This window comes from Miniopterus schreibersii (genome assembly GCF_964146895.1).
Source record: "Miniopterus schreibersii genome assembly, chromosome: 8".
Lineage (NCBI taxonomy): Eukaryota > Metazoa > Chordata > Mammalia > Chiroptera > Miniopteridae > Miniopterus > Miniopterus schreibersii.
The window spans coordinates 20,524,996-20,545,792 of NC_138109.1; the positions used below are offsets into that span (position 1 = coordinate 20,524,996).

Below are 20,797 nucleotides of genomic sequence, written 5' to 3' on the forward strand. Positions count from 1 at the left end.
AGAGAGGGAGAAGGCTGGAGTTGTGGGGTAAATTTCCGCGCCAGAGAAGGGGCAGAGGTGGGACAGAAGCGTCAATGTAAGAAAAGTACAAACCTGTAAGAATTTTTATGAGTTTACTTGAGCCCAACTGACAACTGCCAGGGAGCAAAATCTCAACAGATTGAGAAAATGCTCTGGAGAATGGCAGTTATACATCTTATTTTATACATTACAATAAAAGGAGGAGGCCTAAAGGGGTTACGTGAAATGCACAGATGATAGATTAGGGAGGCAGGAGAAAGCAAAGTAGGGGGGTTCTGGGATAGGATAAAAAGTAAAATTAATAGACACTTCTTTTATATAGGTGGGTGCAGGATAGTTAACAGTTAACACCGTTAACAATGACAATATGGGGTTTGTGGTCTCCTGCTCTGGTACAGTGTGGTTGTGCTTTGAGGGGTCCAGAAAAAATAAAATTACTTTGTTATTCTAAAGGCGTATTATCAGGTATATTATTTTAGGTGCAAAAAGACATCAGACAGGCTCAGTTAAGGTGAAAACTGACCTTTGTTAGGGAAAAATACTGCCCTAGGACATGACTACCCTCCATGAACTGCTTTTAGTTAGAAAGTTTTAATTTTAGTCCATCCTATGTGGTTATTTTCTGTCTCTGAGTTTGTAAGGCTGCCATGCAGGCTTCCCCTGAGCTTGTCAGGTTTAGTATGTGGCCCCTTTTTCATCCACAGAAGTAAGAAGAGATCAAGCACAGGGTACTTTAGAAACCAAGTGGAGTGACTATGTATTTTTGTATCCATCTGGTTTACCTCTGTGTTCCTAGTCTTTTGTACTGGCCGCGGCATATAGTAGACACTCAGAAAATCTGTGAATTGAAAATGACATTAAATCAGAACCTTTTAAGAAGCACGACACAGCATGCAGCCCACAGAAGTGCTCAAAGAAGGAACAGTAAGCAGCGTGGGAGGAATGTTGCTGAGGCCAGTAAGGGCGAGGGCTGAAGTGGCAGGTCTGAGACTTGATTTGAGCCTGGTGAGCTTCCCCCCACCCAAGAACAGGAGATTCCTTCCATATTTACTCATATTTACTTTACTTTGCCCTGGGGACAAAGAAATCTATCAAAACTGATCTCTGTTCTCAAAGAGCTCACATCGGGTGGGGAAGACAAACGCAGGCGAGGGGAAGGAGCTAGTAAACTTGGAAGGCTTCACAGAAGAGGTGACATCTGAGCTGCCTTTAACAGTTCAAGTTGGCTAGGACAGGAATCCCAGCGCCAAGCAGCTTGTGCAAAACCCTGATAAATGCAGTGGTTCGCAAACTTGTATGCGCGTAAGCATTTCTGGAGAGGTCTGTTTATACCGCAGATTCCAAGACTACACTCTCCCGGGAAACTTCTGGTGCAATAGGTGAGTGGCACCCATTTTAAGCAGCTTCATAGGACCACACTTTCAGAAAACCTTTCCGGCTCCCATCGTCGCTGAAGCGGGGATGGGGAGGGGGCGCGGTGTTGGGAGGTGAGGCTGGAGAGAGCCCTGCCCATCCCGGCTCGAGGACCCCGAAGGTCACTATTACAATAAAAACAACTCCATTTTGAGTCTCGCTTTCAGGGTACTGGACGCTTTCACGCGCCTTACTTTGTCAGAGCCTCGAAATAAATCTGAGCGGTAGAAATTACGAGTCTCGTTTCATAGGGGAGGAAACTGAGGCTCAGAGAGGGGAGGCGATTTGCTCAAGGTCACAAAGTGAGAGGTAGCTGGGTATAGACTGAAAGCCAGGAGACCGGATTTTCAGCTCAGAGACTCAAGGAAGCGAAAGCGGGCCGGGAGTGCGTGGGGTCAGACCCTCCCTCCAGGCTGGCTCCAAAATGGTGCTGGCCGTGGCGTCAGCAACACCTCCGCCCCTTCCGTCCCCCTCCCCCTTCTTCCCTAGGCCACCCAGGCGGGGGGAGGGGATGGAACGGAGCAACCCACGTGACTGCCGACAACCTGGCGCGTGACGCAAAACGGCGGGCCCAACGCTTGACCTGCCTTGTGGGAAACGTAGTTCAACGCCCCGTGAAGTGGGCAAGGAAAGGCAGGTCTACGACTACATTTCCCAGGGGGGAGCGAGGCGACGCTGCTGCCGCCGCCGTCGGAGAGCGGGGACGCGGAGCGCACTGTCGGGCGGGGGCGAGGTTTGGGCCGGTTGTGCCGTTGCGAGGCTGCAGCTGCGATCGCAGCGGTGGGCCTAGGTGAGTGAGGGCCTCTGGTGGGATCTAGGGCAGCCCGACCGGCTCCCGTCATTTCTTCTTTTACCTTTTCACCGCGGCGGCTGGGTTAGGGTCCCCAGGCCTACCCAGCACGGAGCCGCTCCCCCGCGCCTACCCCTTGGCCTCTTCAGAGCGGGCCCGGCTCCCTCGGGCTCCTCCCCCCCGCCCTACTGGGCTGCTCGCTCGGGCCTAGTTCCTGACGCTCAGGACTGCCTTTTCTCCCGAGCGGCTTCTACCCTTCTTTCTCCTTGCAAGCTGTCGGGGAGCGGCCTCCACCTCCTCTCTCTCTCTCTCTTTAGTCATCTGAACCTGATTATTTGGATTTTTCCCTTTCCCGGAACTCTTGAGTGTCCCCCCCCCCCCCAGTCTCCATTGGGCTGGTTCTGTCGTCTCCTAGGGCGCATGTGGCCGGCACTCAGTAAATGTTAGTACCTCTTCCATCCTTTTTGCGGTGTGGCCGGAGGTTGCATGGTCCAAATTTGTCTGCCACGGGAACGTTTGTGCGCCCACGTTTATTTCAGTCTCTTGGGCTGGAGGTGAGGCCGACTTGCATTCCATCGATAATCTGCGTGTGTGCTGCTTATATGAGGCAATTTTCCTCGCCTTCCTTAGTATCTAACCAACTTTTAGCAGCTGTTCTGTGTGCCTTTGTAAATGTTGGAGGAGGAGCGTGGCGGCAGGAGCTGGCGAGTAGAGCTGGCGCCCAGAAGTTGGAAGCCATCAGTAGTAGTAGTGTTTACGGGGAGTTGGTTAATTGGATAGAAGAAAAGCCTCAGAGTGTGGGTAGAGCCTGGCGGGAGAGAGCCAGTGAAACTTCTGGTGGCAGTGACAGAAGGATCCTGGGTTCATCTGGCTTGGGTTCATAGTTTGGCCCTGCTAGCTTTTTATTTTAGGTCAGGGGGCTTCACTTCCAGGTGCCTGTTTCCTTATCTGCAAAATAGCAGTGAGTAACACTGGCCACTTTATAGGGCTGCTGTGAAGATTAAATGAGATTAAATCGAAAACCGCTTAGCTCATTACCTGCTGTGTATTAAACTGTTATTATCTCCATCATTTATAGGATTTCTAAATTGTGGGTCCAGAGTGGAAAGGCGTGTATCACACCATTATTTTCCTTCCCCTTCAGATGGTCCTCCCTTTTTTTGTTAAAATATTGTCTGTTGTAATCTGTCCTGTTATCTAGACAGCCTTATGTGTGTATCATTACGTAGACATCTTTTAAAGATCCAAAAATGGCTACTGCCATGAACAACTTGTGGAACAAATTGGGCTTAGTTTGTTCTTCACTGGGAAGTGTGTTTTGTGCTCTAGTGTACACACTTTGAGCAATAACAGAAACAAAATTTTTCCGCAGCTAGTTAGGCTTGGTTGTATTTTGTAGAAGAGGAGAGTTGGAATTTCTGTAAGAAACTAACAAAAAACCTTTATGTCCAATACAATTCCACCTTTTTTTAAAAAAAAAACCTTTTACACTGGTGAAAGCTCTTCAGTTTTGGAGACTCCAGTCCTTTTTTTAAATTTTTTATTGGTTTTAGAGAGGACGGGAGAGAGAGAGAAACATTGATCAGTTGCCTCCCACATGCACCCAGATCATGGGATGGGACCCGAAAGTGGGTATGTGCCCCCATGGGGAATCAAACCCATCACCACTTTGGTGTACAGGATGATGCTCCAAGCAACTGAGCCACCCGGCCAGGGCAGATTTATTCTTATTTAGCATTCTCTGTAGTTTCCAGTAGAGTACATTTTAGCCAAATAATAATGAGAATATTTAGGAATGTTTCTATCACTGATTTCGTAAGGCGCATTAAAAAAAAAAAATTCCCTATGATTGTAAGTAACTGGGAAGAAAAGTGAGAAATCGGAGCCCACTGGATGGAGTTTGTGGCTTAAGGTTCTTTAATGGGTAAAGGCAGGTAGCATGATGATGTGAAAGAACTGGGACACTGAGAGTTAAGGGCCTTTAGGCTCTAGTTTTCTCACCTTGTAGGGCAACCCCCCCTTTTAAAAAAAATTCATATTTAAAAAATATTTTTATTTATTGAATTTATTGAATTTTTAGAGAGAAGGCTGAGGGAGAGAGAGACATCGATTTGTTGTTCCACTTGCTTATGCATTCAGTGGTTGCTTCATGTATGTGCCCTGACTAGGGATTGAACCTGCAACCTTTGCGTATTGGGACGACGCTCTAATCAACTGAGCTACCCCACCAGGGCTCCCCTTCCTTTTTGGGGGCTGTTTTCCTCCTGTAAATCTAGGGTTGTATGAGATATGATCTCTAGGAGTGCTTCCAGTTCTTAATGCTCTGTGACTTTAGTTTGTCCAAAACTCTGATCTCCTGGCTCGGTGTGCTTAACCACAGGACTCTCTAGAATTTTTTTTTTTTTAATATATCTTTATTGATTTCAGAGAGAGGAAGGGAGAGGGGGAGAGGGATAGAAACATCAATGATGAGAGAGTCGTCATTGATCGCTGGTTCCTGCAGGCCCCAACTGGGGATTGAGCCCGCAACCCAGGCATGTGACATGACTGGGAATCAAACCTTGATCATCTGCATCCTAGGTCGATGTTCAACTGCTGAGCCATGCCTGCTGGGCTAAAAAATGTTTTAAAAAATGTTTTTATTGATTTTAGAGAGACAGGAAGGGAGAGGGGGAGAGAGAGAGAAACATTGATAAGCTAGACACTACCGGGGATTGAGCCCGAAACCTGGGCATGTGCTGGGAACTGAACTAGCCGCCTCTCAGTGCATGAGACCATGCTCAACCAACTGAGCCACACTTGCCTGGGCAGGACTCTCTAGATCTTTGACTAAAGCAAGTTGTATACCACTTCAAGGCTATATACCCTATACATGACCTGATGATAATGAATTTTCTCTGTTCTCCTAGCACTTCAAGACAATTTTATTGTACAAATAACTGTTTCAGTGAGATTTAGAAGTAGATTCAGAAAAGTTATAAGTGTAGACTAGAAGTTCTATTAAGGAGGCTCTCAGCAGAATAACAATAATATTGAGCAGAGATAAACTCTGTTGTGTTATAAGCACCTGGGAAGGCACAGGTTTTCTGAATCATTGTGCTTTCAACAGTGCCTAGTGAAGGAAATTAACAATTGGTTATTACTATTATTTGAATGCTTGCTATATTACTAGGAACTGTACTATAATTTAGATGTTTTTCTCATTTAATCATTGCAACAGCTTGTGAGGTAGTGCTACTCCTATTCATAGATCAAGAAACAGGCTTAAGAGAGTCAAAATGTTTTTTGTTTTTTTTAATTTTTAAAATTGATTTTAGAGGAAGGGAGAGGGGGAGAGCAACATCCATCCACTGCCTCCTGCATGCTCCCCCACTGGGGAATGAGCCTGCAACCCAGGCATGTGTCCTAACCAGGAATCAAACCAGAGATCTTTTGGTGCATGGTATGTTGCTCAACCAACTAAGCCACCCCAGCCAGGGCAAGAGTCAGAATGTTTTAAATTCGTTTTATGTGACTCCAGAGCCTGTAATCTTAATTGCCTCAACATGCTGCCTAGCAAAGACATTTTTCATAGAGTACACTCAATGAATGTTAATTTAGGTAAATCTGTAAAATGTTTAAATTTTTTTTATGTACATTGTTTCAGATCTTTATGTTAGTATATTTAGAAGAGAGGAATAGCCAGTCCTGATAGGCCAACTGAATATCTTACTAAGAGAACATTCTCAAGGTGAGGCAGCCAGTGGTTGGCAATTGTGTTCCAAAATAAAACATTAAACCAGGGAGGGGGACTGGAAATTGGGGATAGGAAGGGAAGAAATGAGACCTCTTTTTAATGTGTACTGTTGTACAGTTTGAAATTTTTACTGTGCATGTATTACTAAAAAGAAAGAAAAAAAAAGGCCCTGGCAGTATCTCGGTTGGAGCTTCGTCCGGTTATGCCAAGGTTTCGGGTTCGACTCCCTGGTCAGGGTACATGAAGGAATCACCCAGTGAATGCATAAATGGGTAGAATAGCAAGTCACTGTTTTTCTCTCTCAAAATCAATAAATAAAAGTTTAGGGAGAAAAAAGAAAAGAATTAAACATTTTTGCCCTAGCTGCTTTGGCTCAGTGGGTAGAGCATCGGACTGTGGACTGAAGGGTCCCGGGTTTGATTTTGGCCAGGGGCACATGCCTTGGTTGCAGGCTTGATCCCTAGGCATGGTCGGGATGTGTAAGGGAGGCAACCAGTCGATGTGTCTCTCCCACATTGATGTTTCTGTCTCCCTTCCACTTTCTGAAAAGCAATGGAAAAGAGATATCCTTGGGTGAGGATTAAAAAGAAAAAGGAAAAAATATTTTTGTTTGCTCAAGCAAATAAAACAGTTTATGTTAATATAAGTTCTATGATTCTGTACATATTTTTTCCTTTTTTAAAACTGTACATATACAACAAAATAGATTAATCTTGACATGCTAGGCGACATAAGCTAGACATAAGAGGACAAATACTGTATGGTTTGATTTATATGAGATACCTAGAGTAGTCACATTCATAGAGACAAAGTAGAATGGTGGTTTTGGGGAGATTATTGTTTAATAGGTACCCAGTTTCAGTTTGGGAATATGGAAGTTCTGGAGATGTATGGTGATGATGGTTGCTTAAGTGTGAATATACTTAATGCCACTGAACTGAACTATGCACTTAAAAATGGCTAAAATGGTCCTGGCCAGTGTGGCTCAGTTGGTTGAAGCATCATCCCAGACACCGAAAGGTTTTGGTTTTGATTCCCAGTCAGAGGGCATGGGGTGGGTGGCAATCTTATCCCTGTTTCTCTTTCCCTCCTTCCTTCCTTCCTTTCCCTCTTGCTCTCTTTTTTTCCCTCCCTTTCCCTTCCCCTCTAAGCATGTCTTTGGGTGATTAAAAAAATGTAAAAACGGTAAATTTTGTGTTACGCATATTTTACTATAGTGAAAAGAAACTATATAGTTAATATTCATTTGTCATTCAATGGACACATACCTAGACACTGGGAATACAAAAAGGAATTTGATCTGGTATTTACTACCAATATTAGCGTAGTAATATTGCAGGACCAGTAGTTTTCAAGGAAGTAGAGGCTTAAGTTGTAGGTAAATGGTGTGGTAGCTTATAAAAGTCTTGTAATGTGTTAAAAAGGTGATAAATTCTAGGAAATTAGCTGTTATGGTTTCAGATAAGATGGTCTTATCCTCTGGTGGATGACTAGGAGGACTCAAATGAGTTGTTATTTTGCCCCAAGGCACCCCTGCATTGCATGAGAGCATGATTTTAAAAATCATCGAAGTAGAAACTGTCATACGCACAGATGGCATGTTGATCCCTCTCACGTAAATTGAGAACCTGGGGCACAGAATAATGGTGTCATTTTAGGAGGCAGACTCATTCAGCATGGAATCCAGTATAGGCTTGTGTTCGTTACCAGAGTGCACTGCTTCTTTAAGAGGTTTTGAAGATGTAATAGGCATTTTATATTCTGAGTCTGCCATAGAGACAAATTCTGAATTCTCAAGAGAAAGAAGGTAATTGTTTAATGACCACACGACTCTCCATACCAGCTGGTTGGAAGTCTTTGTCTTTGGACTGTCATTTTGACATTGGCTTGATTAATAACATAATAATGTTTATTAAATACTGTGTGCTAAGCACTGTTTTAAGAACATTACACACATTAATTTATTCACTTTCATAGCAATCCTGTGTAGTAGGAACTACTTTTACATATGAGGAAACAAAGATAGATTTAATTAAGTACAATCAAACCTGGGTTCTCTAACATCTCCCATCTTTAACAATTCAATTCTCTACCAAGTTCATGGAAAAATGTCTTGATTGTCAAACAAAACTTTCGTTTTCAACCCTACAACTCTTTCATGCTGATACCTATATGATCAGTCAAGTCTCTTAGGCGACGGGGAGAATGCTCGAGTGAGTCATTTTACCACTAAACCTCACATTGTTAACATCTCAGGAAATTGTGCTATGGATATTTTTGTGTTTTTTTGCTTTTGTTGCTGCCTAGTATTAACTATGTACAGTAAGTCATCGTGGGTCCTAAGAAGATTATGATAGCAAAGTGAAAAGGAAAGTTGTGATAACAACGATAGAGCTTAAAAAAGAAATAATTGCATGCTGGCTGATGTTGCTCAGTGATTAGAGCATTGGCCCGTGTACCGAAGGGTCGTGGGTTCAATCCCCTGCCCGGTTGGGGTGCGTGCGGGAGGCAACCAGTCAATGTTTCTCTCTCATGTCGATGTCTCTCTCTTTCTCTCCCCCCTTCCTATCCCCTCCCCCCTCCACTCTTTCTAAAAACCAGTGGGGGAAAAAATCCTCCTATGAGGATTAACAACAAAAAAAAGGCCTCTGGTTAGATTCCCAGTCAGGGTTTTGGGCTTGATCACCAGTAGGGGGTGTGCGGGAGGCAGGAGATTGATGTTTCTCTTTCACATCGATGTTTCTTTCTCTCTCTCTCTCCCTTTCTCTCTAAAATCAATAAAAACATATTAAAAGTAAATGCAAAATATGGTAGAGGTGTTTGCGTGTCTGATCTGGCTACTGAGTATGGCACGGTGAAATTGGCAATTATCATAATTTTATTTTATGAAAAAATTTTTTTTAATGTGCCTTGATATCAAAGAGAGGAAGGGAGAGAAATAAAAACATCATTGGTTGGTTGCCTCCTCCACGCCCCCTACTGGGGATTGAGCCCACAACTGGGGCATATGCTCTGACCAGGAATCGAACTGAGATCTCCTGGATCATAGGTCAATACTCAACTGCTCAGCCACGCTGGCCAGGCTGATTAGCACAATTTTAAAACATAAAGAGGCCATCATGAGTGCTGATGTTGCTAAGGGTGTGAAAGTGCTCAGAAAACAAGGATCATAGGCAATTGAGAAAGGTTGAAATCAAATCATTTGGGGTCTGGAATGGGTTAATTCAATTTACATTCTTTCTGATGGGAAAAATGATTCGGTTTTTGGACAAATTGCTTCTCACGAATTGAATTCGAGACCCGAGGTTCCACTATATTGGCATGAAAGGGTTTTTGGGTCGAGAACTGAAATTTTGTTCGACAACTGAGACATTTTTTTCCATGAACAACTTGGTTGAGAACCTAATTGTTTGAGATGGGAGATGGTCTAGAATGGAGGTTTGACTGTACTCATCTATGAATGCTGAAGTCTGTAGTGACAATTTACATATGTCATCTTTCAAAATGTCTCTTCCCAGAGGTACTGCCAAAAACTAATATTAATTCATGAGCATATGATTTTAATTTAGTATATTCATCACTTGGAAGGTATTTATGGAATTCTGTTAGGTTTTTTCTTTGGTATTTGCCTTTTAGCATGCCATTATACTGCATACTAGTCATTTCCAATTGAAGATTAGATGGAAGTTGCTCAGTTGCCCAGTTAGATGGATTTTGAAATATGGAGATTTCCTTTGTACTTGCATTGAGGTTGGAAATATGCTGGAACTGTAGTTTGAACTAAAAATATGTTTGCTTCAAATTTGTGTGGGGATAGAGATCTCATTGTTTTAACATTTGATAGCATGGGACTGAATAAAGTAACTTGACATTACTTGTGATTTAAACAATGTTTAAAAAGTGTTCAAGTTAATTTGCTGCAGTATGTATTTCCCAAAGAAGTGCTATTTTGCTCTGAAATTTTTGATTGAATTAATTTACAAACATTATCAAATCTGCAGCAAAAGCTAATTTCCAAAAAGCCATTGCGTATTCAATTATAGTGTTTATGGGTGGTTCTTCTTGTTCAGGAAATTTTCAGATTCAGCCCAGAGGTTAAAAAAAAAAAAAAAAAATCAAAATAAAATTTTACTACTGCTAAGCCAAGGAACTGCTCTTTGGTAGGGCAGCTCAGGATTCACCTATTTCTGACAAAAGTTACAGCACTGATGATGTTTAAATCTACAAAAGTGAATTGAGTGAATGAAGGTCACTCGTGACAATACTGGCTCAATAATATGTGATAGCTTAAAAATTTTTTTTGGAGAGTTCCTGCTGATGGAAATCATACAGAGAATAACCATATATGTTAAATATTTTGCATTTTCACAAGCTTTGTAAATTTCTCCAACTAAGCCTTTTTCCACACATTTTTTCCAACATCATTTGTGACACACTTTAGTAGATTTAAGTTTAGGTTGTATTGAATTAGTGTTCTCTCAACTTCTGTGAAAAAATTCTTGCCTGTCTAACTCAAACTCAGCATTGACTTCTCCAATAAACAACTGAGCAGTATAAAAAATACCTGTGGAATCATCAGGAGCCAGGGAACACCACTCAAAATCGTTTGCCTTTCCCGGCCGGCGTTGCTCAGTGGTTGAGCATCAACCTATGATCCAGGAGATTGAGGTTTGATTCCTGGACGGGGCACATGCCTTGGTTCCGGGCTCAGTCCCCCGCAGGGGGTGTGCAGGAGGCAACTGATCAGTGACTCTCATCATTGATGTTTCTATCTCTCCGTCTCCTTTCTCTCTCTGAAATCAATAAAAATATGTTTTAAAAAAAGATTCTTAAAAAATCATTTGCCTTTTTTCTTTTTAAACAAATGCCTAATTTTGGAACAGTTTCAGATAATCAGAAAATAGTGCATGCATATCCCATATGCGTTTTTTCTGTTAGCAGCAGATAGAGGCCGAAAAGTATACCTGTGGCTGTCCAGATGACACAGGCAGGACAAGTTGGGGTGGTGGTACATAAAAGCTGTGGTGGCAGGGATTACTCAGGGCTTCAGGTGTCTCCTTCCTTTTACAGAATAACTAAGGGCCAGAGCCTCAGATTTGCTTCTCTACCCACTGAGTGGGACAGTGGAGTATTGAAGACTTGTTGGGATGATAACATTCTTAACATCCAAGGAGAGGTTAATAGGATAGAATCATGATGGAACAGTAAAATGTAAGATCTGTGTGTTTGCTATCTGGTTAGAATTTTAAGGATGGATGTATTGGAATAATTCCTTTTCCTTAGTTCAGTGACTTGTAGAGTAAGCAGTTCTCAGTCCTGTAGCAGTCATCAGGATTTCCCTCAAACTGATGTGAGCCCCTGTGCCTCTGCAGTTAGAAACAGGGAGAAAAGTTTTGGATGATGTAACCTAGGATGAATTCCAAGAATAACCTATAAGAACATATGCAAAAGTATTCTGAGTCAGTTTTTTTTTTTTTTTTAATTGGTTTTGAGGGAGGGAGGGGGGGGGAGAGAGAGAGAGAGAGAGGGAGGGAGGATTGAGCCTGCAGCCTAGGCATGTACCCTGACTGGGATTTGAACCGGCAACCTTCTGATGCATGGGATGATGCCCAACCAACTGAACCACACCAGCCAGGGATTGAATGAGTTTTTGCAAGCGCTATATTTTTACTGTTTATCAACTAAGTAAATATATTGACCATCATTATAATTAATTTGGTAAAGGGTCTGACTGAGTACTAACTTCAGGATAAAACAGTTTTATCCTGTTATAAGAGTAGGTTTTTGTTGCCTCTTTGTAATGTTAATTACCTGGTTACCTTTGGTATAGGTCAAGAGTTTATTGCTTGGGTTATCAGCAGACCCGTATCACTGTTAGGAAAATTGACATATTAACAGATAGAATGAGGTGAGTGTAAGGAGATATGCATCTAGGGTAACACAGAGAAGCAGTACCTAACTCAGCCTGGACAAGCCAGGGACAGCTCTCGTGGGAAGGAGACCCTCATGGAAATGAATTTGGTGAGATGGAAAGAAGCTTTCTAAACTGAGGGTTCCACGTATACCAGGAGACCATAGTTTAAGGAAATACATTCCTTCCTTTCCTGGTTAAATAGGCAAGGGTTCAGCTGTGTGTACACCACAGGTCTCAGAAAAAGCTAAGGTGGGTATCCTTGACTGAATACTAAGTGAAAAAAAGAAAAGATTAATGTCAGGCCTGCATCTTCAGTTTATCTGAATAGTGGGACCTTTCTACTTTATAGTAAGTGTGAATGAAGGCTAAAGCTTTAATACGCTAGGAGTGATGACATTAACTACATATGTGAGCTTGCTGATCTTAGAACTTTGTTTTCTTGTTTTGGGTAACACCCTTTATAGCTTTGATGTATGTCCATGTTAGTAACGTTTAGGTCTGGGAATATTTAAACAACTGGATCAGGAGGGTTGTATTTTTGTGCTTTGAGGGATGAGGATGGGAGTTATTTTAATTTGAAATGTATTAAGTTTAGTTGAGCATGCCTCAAATTTTTTTGTTTCAAATGTCTAATTCTTCTGAAGTAATTTTCCAGGTTGAATTAGTGGAGTTTGTTAATTAGTCTTACATAATGCAAACTGTAGCACCTGAAATGTTGCCAGTGAAAGTATCAGGTTATAGGAGGAAGGTTTTGGCTTTCCATACTGCATCTTTACTGGAGGAAGTTGGATGGGTTAAAACGTTTGTGAGAGACAGGTAGAGACTCTCTGGCCAATATACTTAGAAAGAGAGGCCTGTGTCCACTTGGAGTGGAATTCAGGGCTGCAATAGATTTTTGCTTCTAGGTTTCAAGATGTAGTCTGCAAGGATTGGGTAGCTGTTTTATCACTGCTTATTTCCTCTCATTTCAGAATTGTATCCTGACTTTGTAAATTGGAGAAGCCAGCAGCACTGCCAGTGTTTCTATGAGGTAGTGTCTGGGATCCAATGCAAGTTGAATTATTGTTCATTTAAGGTAAATGCATGGTGGTAAAAGGAACTAATAATGTCACTGACTTCTAAAACTATTCTTATGTTAAGAGTTGTATATTCATAAGATTCCTTAGTGGAAGATTCTGGGTTCTTATTAAGCAGTGTTTGTCAGTTTAACCAACTGAAATAAGACGGTAAAGTAGCTGGCCTCCCCTGCTCTAATTCTTTTCTAAGTTGTAGAATCAGCAGTTTTTTTTTAAAAAAAACATGTTTTTATTGAATTTAGAGAGGAGGGGAGAGAAAGTGAGAGAGAGAAACCTCTACGTGAGAGAGAAATATCCATTGGTTGCCTCCGGTATGCACCGCAACTAGGGATCAAACCCAAAACCCAGGCATCTTAACAAGAACAAGTTTGCATTTTTTCAAATCCTTGCCTGAGGATACTTTTATTTTTTTTAATTGATTTTAGAGAGGAAGGGGGGGAGAGAGACACATACACACACATCGATCTGAGAAACCTATTGGTTGCCTCCCATACATGCCCCAACTGGGGATTGAACCTGCAGTTTAGGTATATGCCCTTACTGGAAATTGAACCAGTGACCTCTTGGTTCATGGGTCAATGCTCAACCACTGAGCCACACCAGCCAGGCAAGCTGTACTATAAATTTTATCTTCTTCGAGTTACCTTCTGATCTGCTCCGTCTGGCTGTGTACTCTACAGATAGCTGCCCAGCTGTCATACATGGCATCCCAACATCATCCTGATCCCATACTGGGGTCCATACTGGATCCCATTAGCTTCCTGAGAAAAAGGTATATGTAGATGTCTAAATTTTTAGACATGCATATCTAAAAAGGCTTTTATTTTGCCCTCATATTAATTGTTGGTTTGGCTTGGGTATAGAATTCTAGTTTGGAAATAATTTTCCTTCATAATTTTGTAGACACTGCTTGTCTTTTGGCTTTGTGTGTTCATGAGATGTCAGTTACCTTTGCATATAACCTATAATGTAACCTCTGAAACTAAAACTATTTTCCCCCAGTGTTCTGAAATTTCATAATGATGTTTTAATGTGCTGGTCACTTAGTGGACTGAAACTTATTTCCCTCAGTCCTGGGAAATTTTCTAGAATTATGTTGTTGATTTTTCTCCTCTTTATTTTTTCTATTCTTTTTCTTGAATTATTGTTTGGATGTTGGATCTTTTGAAATGATTTTGCAAATATATCTCATTATTATTATTTTTGATTTGAGAGAGAGGGGAAGGGTGAAGGAGAGAGAGAAACATCAATGATGAGAGAGAGGGTCATTGATCGGCTGCCTCCTGCACACCCCTGACTGGGGATCAAGCCCGTAACCTGGGCATGTGCCCTGACAGGGAATCAAACCTTGATCTCCTGGATCCTAGGTTGGTGCTCAACTGCTGAGCCATGTGGGTCAGGCTGTTGTAGTTTTTCACTTGTGTGTGTGTGTGTGTGTGTGTGTGTGTGTGTGTGTGTATATATATATAAAAATTTCATAATCAGCAGGAATTTTGTTTAGTTAGTCCTACTTCTTTATACAACTCTAAACAACCTTGGTCCCTACAAGATACAGTTATGCCCTTCACACATTTGCAGAACTTGTTTTCCTACAACTGCCAGGACAAACTGGCAATAGTTGGTTCTTTTAAATTCTCCCATGTGAGCCAGGATTCCAGTTGCAATAAATTACAAACCACTTCATCCCCATTTCTCATAAAGGCTTTTTAGTTTCCTAGCATCATGGATGAGTTATTTATTTTATTGTGGTAAGAACACTTAAGATGAGATCTATCCTCTTCACATAACAGATTTTAAAGTGTACAGTACATCGTTTATCATAGGTACAGCGTTGTACAACAGATTTGTAAAGCTTAATTGCATCTTGCACTTAGATTAGTAGCTGCCCATTTCTCCCTTCCCCAGCCCCCTGACAACCAACCTTTCACTCTTTGAATCTGTATATCTAGTATTTTAGATACCTCATATAAATAATTGTGCAGTATTTGTTTCTGTGACTGGCTTATTTCACTTAGCATAATGTCCTCAAAGTTCATTCATTTTGTCACATATTGCAGAATTCTTTTTTAAGGCTGAATAGTAATCCATTTTATGTGGAAATCATAATTTTCTTTATCCATTCATTAGTTAGTGGACATTTAGGTTCTTTTCACATCTCGGCTATTGTGACTGTGCTGCAGTGAACATGGGAGTGCTAATATCTCTTCTAGGTCTTGATTTCAGTTGTTTTGGATAAATACCCCAAAGTGGGATTGCTGGGTATGTGTTCTTATATTTTTTATTTCAAGAGCTCCTTTTTGTTCTCTGAACAAAGCAGACAGGTGAAATAGCATAGAATATAGGACTATGGTAGTTTCCTCCTCTATAAAATGGGGGTATAGTAAACAGTATCTACCTCATAGCAGTGTTGTAAGTTAAGTGAATTAACATATGTAAAGCACCTAGAGAGGTACCTGGCTTGATTAGTCAATTGTTGTTGTTATTATATGTAACAATATAATAGACAGCATCAGCTTGCTTTATTAAAAGGGTGAAACAATTTCTATTTCTACTGGGCAGACAAATGTCATCACTTTTTCACTTTTGCCATAACTACCATGAATCTGAGCATGTGTTTATATATTTGCCTACCTGCTTGGCTTGATTTTATTTTTCTAGAAATTACCTGTTTGTTTCTTTTCCTGTTGAGCTGTTTATATTACTATTATATTTCTGTTCTTTTGTGGTTGATACAATATTTTTTATCTGTCAGGAAATTAACGACAATCTTTTTAATAGGCTTAGGCCTAACAAATAGACACTAATATTTTCTTTTTTTAATGGTTTGCTTTTTATATTTCTTTAATATAACCAGAATTTTATTTTTGTTCATGGTAAAAAGATGGAATCTAACTTTTTGTATCACGTCGTTAATTAGTTATCTTGACTATTGATTTATCCTTTTTCCTAGTGATTTGAAAAGCCACCTTTGTAAGGGTATATTATATGGTATATTTCTAAACTTTGCATTTTGTTTCACTTATCTGTCTAAACTTGTGCTGATACTCAATGTTTTTATTACTGTAGCCTGATTCATCTTTAAATACTTAGTGAAGGAAGCCTTTCTTCTCTCTTCAGATAAGCAAACAAAATATAATTGATTATTCCCAGACTATGTACTTTTATCCTTCCGGAAATATGACAGTTCTTCAAGAGACTTAAGTATTGGAAATTTAAAAATAAAGACGAGGAAGACATGTACACAGGAAGTCAGTTGGCATAATAAGTTGGATTTTAACTTCTTACTATTCTTATCTTTATCTTTTTAAGGCTGCTTTTGATTTTTTTTTTTTTAAATATATGTTTATTGATTTCAGAGAGAGGAAAGGAGAGGGAGAGAGAGATAGAAACATCAATGATGAGAGAGTCACTGATTGGCTGCCTCCTGCATGCCCCCAACGGGATCGAGCCCACAACCTGGGCATGTGCCCTGACTGGAAATCGAACCCCGATTGCCTGGATCCTAGGTGGACGCTCAACCACTGAGCCACGCCTGGCCGGGCTGCTTTTGATTTTTTGATTCAGTCAGTAGACACTTGAGTGCTTATTACTGTGCCTGTTCTCCGTGCTAGGGATACCAGCAGTGAGCAGGACAGATAGGACCCCTGTTCTTGGGAGCTTACTTTCTAGTTTGGGGAGGCAGGTAAGATAATTTCAGATTTTCCTAAGTGCTAGGAAAGAAATAGGACAACAAGATAACTTGGGAGTGGGGGAGATGTGAGGTTTCCCTAGAGAACATACTGAAGGAAGACAGACAGGTTCAAGTAGGCGATGGACTGAGATCTGAAGCATGAGGAAGGAGCCATCCGAGCTGGAGGCTGTTTATGTGGCGACAATGGCAAGTGTAAAAGGTGCCGAGACTGCAGATACCTGGCTTGTTCAAGGAACAGGAAGAAGGCCATTGTGGCTTGGGGAGAGTGAAAGGGGAGACAGGGGTTTGAGATGATGTTGAAGTAGGTAGGGGCCAGGTCATTTAGGATTTTGAAACAATGGCAGGCCAGGGTTTTCATATATAAAAATGATTAATTCAGTTTTGTTCTTTTTTTTTTTAGAAAAAAAGATGTCCTAGGAAATAATTAGACCCTCCCCTAGGGATAATAGGAGAGGAGCCTCTGGGGTGAATCGAGATTATTTAAACTGCTGACTATGCTTTGCTATTCACTATGTTTCTCTAATGATGAGAGTTTAATTGCCTAGGTGATCCTGAGCTTAGTAGACCTCCATTGAACAAATTCTCAGAAGATAACAAGTTGCCTACACTGGAAATATTGTGATGAACGATTTTCAAATGAATGACCCCTCAGGTAGCTGTTGATATTCACTGCTAACATCCAGCAGCAAAGGGATTTGTTCTCCGAAGGTCATGACCTTAGACTATGTCCTCTACTATATACCTCTTCAGTGTAGCACATGCCAATTTAGCCTGTAAAGGTATAAAACACTTTATTGTTCTGTGTAGGAAGATTTGACTACTTAGTACTAATGGCAGGAAAATGGAATCAGTGCTAAAATCTGTTTGCTCTCAGAGAAATTCTAATCTCTGGAGTTATAGCTAAACATATCGTAATGGAGTTCACCTGCTATATGCCAGGCAGTTTCTGTACACTTACTAATTTAATTCTTATGCTGGTCTTGTGAGGTATAGGTCACTTTTGTAAGACTGAGAATCTTATTCAGATAATGAATGGAAGAGCCAAGATATGAACCCAGTTTTCTTTGGTGGCAAAACCACTAGTAGTAACAGAACCTGGTCCTGTATTATAAAGTGACTGAACAAGGGATTTGAAACAGGGTGTTTTAGGTTGAGTATTTGCTTCAGCATAGTCCCTCACTTATACCCACTTTTCTTTTCATCTTGAAGTAAATTATGGAAAACACTGAATGAAACCTGAGTTCTAGTACTAGCTTTGCTGCTTACTGTGTGTGGGGATTACGGGTTCCCCATTGAGGTGAGATTTCCCAGTTACCTGTCTACCTTGGTCTTCATAACTGTGAGATATGGACACCATTATCCCTTTTTTTATAATAAGCTTTTTGTTTGAGAATAGTGTCAGATTTATAAAAAATTGCAAGGATAGTAGATTTCCTATATTAGTTTGCCAGGACTGTTGTAACAAAGTACCACAAACTGGGTGGGTTACACAATAGCAATTTATTGTCCCACTAATCTGGAGGCTAGAAATTAAAAAATCAAGGTGTTGGCAGAATTGGTTCCTTCTGAGACCTGTGAGTTCCAGGCCTCTCTTTTTGGCTTTTTGTCATCTTTTCCCTATGTCTCTTCACATTGTCTTCCCTCCACGTATCTTTATGTCCAGACTTCCCCTTTTTATACAGGCACCAGTCTTGTTTGTGTAAAGATCCTATCTCCAAATGATGTCACACTCTGGGGTACTTGGGGTTAGGGCTTCAACATATAAATTTTGGGAGTGGGCAACACAGTTTAACCCCTAATAGTTCCTATATTCCCTGTGCCCGATTTTCCCTATTATTAACATCTTACATGTACAGTGTATAATGAACCAATATTAATACATTGTTAACTGAAGTGTTGCCCTCTCTTTAACATAAACTTAAGTTCAAAGAGAGGATGTGACTTGAAAAGTTCTCACTACTAGTGGTATTCTTTCTACCTTTACTCTGGTACAAGCAAAAGAAAACTTGTAAAGTCAAATTATGAGCCCGAAGAGATAAAAGATAATTTTCTACCTGTAATTCAGCAGGACAAGGAACTTGTCTTTCTTGTTTGCTGCATATGCCATAATGCATGGTATGGGCAAGTGTTCAATAAATTCTGATAGAACACAATTCTGGTACTTGTTGGATCGTGGTATTTTTGGAGAGAATATTCACACCAGTCTTATCAAAGTAACTATGAAGTACAGAGATTGTGAAACTTGTTTTAAGGAGAAAGCAAAAATATTTAAAATATTGTGAAATGATTGTGTACTTACCTTTCCAGTAAGTACCTCTTAGTGCAATGTCCTGTTTGTGTTTGTAAAGCTGAACCTACTATCCATCCTGAAATCTTCAAAAATAAGTTGCATGTCCAGTATTATCACATTTCACAAAAGAATAAGCTGAAATTTACAGAGATTATTACTTAAAATCCTTCAGAATTCCTCTTTTTTTCTAAGTTACCTCCTTTTGCTGTGACGATATCAGATAAACTGTACTTAAAACACAGGTTGCTGGCAAGTGGAGTTTACCACCTACATAGTTGTTATTCCTTCAGCGTACCTCTAGGAGGCATACTTAATATACTAAAAAAAACTTTGCATGCGTTTTCTTTTACTAGCCTTTTTCAAGCTCGTGACTTGAGTCTTCATTATTTGTGTGTATTTTTCATATTTTTCTAGCACTGATTGCTTTCTGTGAATATTGTATAATATCCGAGCTGTTTTAAGACTTCTGTATGTTTTCATTTCTTACTGGGGGAGAAGCAGCAGTTTGATTGAAAGAATGAAGAAAGGGATTTCCCAGCAGAGGTTTGTCATCATGACCTTACATTATTTAATATTTTCTCTGGTGTTAAAATAAATAAATAAAAAAGCTTCATGAAATTGATTCTGTAAGTAAGGCTAGGAATAATTAGTGCCCTTCTGCATGCTATATTCTGTGCCAAATGGAAAATACATACCTCATTGAATTTTTCCTACCTTTAAAAGTTATTGAGAAGTAATACAGTCTGGTGCTTTTAAAAAGTGAAACATGGAAGGGGTGGAGTTTGCCATGTCACTGGCATGGGACAAGAAACTCATTTACTCTGAAGAGCAGGAAGGAACTGTGACCTCTCGATGGCTCTGCGATGGAGAGAAGCTAGCAGCAGTGTCCTCACCCAGACAGGACTCTGTGGCACAGTCCTGACTTGCTGGGGACTCATCTTTCCCTAATGAGGGTGGTGCTGCCTGAATTTAGTGTAGGTAGGTTGCCCTAATGCAAGTGATTAAAATTAACTATAGTCAGAAAGTACGTGGCCAAACCTCTGATCAGCTAATATCAATCTACTTTCAGGCAGATTGGCTAGTTTTTGTGAAGGAGGAGAATATGGTATGAATTATAAATGATTTCTTCTACAGTAAGTTTCAGAGTTGATGGGATGGGGGTGGAGGGATGATTCTTTTTTAAAAGCAAAAGCTTAACCCTTACCATTTAATTCCTCTTTTAGGACATGGCTGAAGGTAGGGATGAAGAATGTCCAGCTCAATTTGTGCAAACTTTTAAGTTTTTTTTGTCAGTATAGAACTGTTTGAAATCCTCATTTTATTGATGAAAAAAGAGGTAAAAAGTTGCCCCAGATAAGGATTTCTGGGTTTGTTAGGACTATTAGTTGGTTTTGGTAAGTTTTTCTCATATAAGGGGCTTGAACACTTGCTTGGTGCCAGTTATTTTTCTCAGCTTTTAGTGCTCACCAGTGGCAATGAAAAAAATCAGCTCTTCTCTCTCCCCAGGGGTCTTGATATTTTGGGGGGTCAGAGGGGTGGGAGAAAAGAAAGCAGTTTACAATAGCCAAACAGGATGCTGAGCAACATCTTTTGTTTTAGTTGATGACTGGTGCTTGGGCTTGAAGGGAGGGAAGTCAAGAAGACACTGAGGTAAGATCAGCTCCCTGCTTGATAGACAGGAGCCCACCTACCCACAGAATACAGGGTCTCTGGTGGCTTTTGGAGATGACCTCTGTCAGAACAGGTCAGAACAACCCAAAGCATTCAGAGTAAGTAGCAATAGCGTTAGAAAGGAATTACCCCTTTTCAAGTTTGAAGTGATAGCTGAAAGTCATTATTATTTTTTTGGCTATGCAGTTTGGCATG

General features: G+C 40.6%; 1 protein-coding gene across 3 annotated transcripts in view; it reads left to right on the forward strand.

Moving 5' to 3' along the window:
* The first annotated feature begins 2,126 nt into the window (after positions 1 to 2,126).
* THRAP3 (thyroid hormone receptor associated protein 3) overlaps positions 2,127 to 20,797 on the forward strand; it is a 48,709-nt gene continuing 30,038 nt past the window's right edge. Inside the window, exons 1-2 of one of the 3 annotated variants that reach the window (XM_081144899.1) lie at positions 2,127 to 2,224; positions 12,846 to 12,949. The gene's annotated coding sequence lies outside the window, so the exon portion shown is untranslated. Of the gene's footprint in view, positions 2,225 to 12,845; positions 12,950 to 13,700; positions 13,723 to 20,797 lie in introns of those variants that run through there. The other 2 variants (XM_081144900.1, XM_081144901.1) reach the window with 2 other exon arrangements.